The 1,315-nt window shown below is 45.9% G+C and overlaps 1 non-coding gene across 1 annotated transcript; it reads right to left on the bottom strand.

The window, feature by feature from the left end:
• Nucleotides 1-526: 526 nt before the first annotated feature.
• Nucleotides 527-608, bottom strand: TRNAS-CGA (transfer RNA serine (anticodon CGA)). Its single transcript has one exon. It is a non-coding gene; the product is annotated as a tRNA-Ser (tRNA).
• Between the last annotated feature and the right edge of the window lie 707 nt (nucleotides 609-1,315).

Below are 1,315 nucleotides of genomic sequence, written 5' to 3'. Positions count from 1 at the left end.
TGCTGAATAGAATGGATATTCCTGTCTGTGTGTCTTTTTGTAACTTAAGGTTTTGCCTCGAGGGATTCTCTCTGTTTTGAATCTAATTACCCTGCAAGGCATTTACCATCCTGATTTTACAGAGGTGATTCTTTTTTTACTGTTTCTTCTATTAAAATTCTTCTTTTCAAGAACTGAACGTTTTTTTCTTGGTTCTTAAGATCCAAGGGTTTGGGTCTGTGGTCACCTATGCAAATTGGTGAGAATTTTTACCAAACCTTCCCCAGAAAGTGGGGTGCAAGGGTTGGGAGGATTTTGGGGGGAAAGACATTTCCAAACAACGCTTTCCTAATAAAATAAACCCGGATAAACATTTGGTGGTGGCAGTGGAAGTCCAAGGGCAAAGGGTAAAATAGTTTATACCTTGGGGAAGTTTTAACCTTAGCTGGTAAAAGTAAGCTTAGGAGGTTTTCATGCAGGATCCCACATCTGTACCCTAGAGTTCAGCGTGGGGAAGGAACCTTGACACTGGCTAAAACACAGGCCTCGCTGTGAGCAGGATTCGAACCTGCGCAGGGCAACCCTATTGGATTTCGACTCCAACGCCTTAACCACTCGGCCCTCACAGCTGCGAGCACACTAGTGCTTCAATGCCACAGAAACTGGTGAATAATCACAATGCCCAGGCTTGACGTCATCTGAAATATAGAATTCCCACAGCAAACCTGGCTCCGAAAGCACAGGGGGGATTTGGGGTTTGTTCTCTTTGCTTTGCCATGTGCAGTCGCACACAGAGGGCTTTCAAAAGTCTCCCCTCCCACAAAGCGGGAATGGGAAATGATTCTCAACTTGCAGCTTGATGTGAATGAGGATGTCTGGAGCACAGGGCCCAGGACTGACCTGTGCTAGAGAAACCAGTGACACATGGAACCATGGAATAGCAGCAGGACTGTGCAGGAAAATGTCTCACAAGAGGCATTAGTGCATTCGTGGTTTGGTAGCAGAAGTCACAGAGATCGGGGGGAGGTCTAGCTTTGGGTTCTGGCCAACAGAGGGATGAGTTTTATTGTCTCCAAATTTCAGTAGAAAAATTCAGACCCAAACTGTGTGTGGTGGGGGTTTCTGGGGTTTGCATTTGGCTTGTTTTGTTTTTCTCATTTGAAATGTTCTTGATAATTTGTCTGGGAAAACTGTTTGGACAAGGGCAAGGACAAGTTAGAACAATTAAAAATCTCCATGGGAGTGAGGGGGTCCTTCAGCGCCGGGAGAGGGGTGGAGATTTTCATGAGGGGAGTTGAGGCGGTAAATGAGAGGCTTTTGCTCCAGCAGCAGGAGA

Source organism: Lepidochelys kempii, chromosome 12, assembly GCF_965140265.1.
Source record: "Lepidochelys kempii isolate rLepKem1 chromosome 12, rLepKem1.hap2, whole genome shotgun sequence".
Classification (NCBI taxonomy): Eukaryota; Metazoa; Chordata; order Testudines; family Cheloniidae; genus Lepidochelys; species Lepidochelys kempii.
The sequence above is the reverse complement of the archived record's forward strand: the minus strand, read 5'-3'. Positions and strand labels throughout refer to the sequence as shown.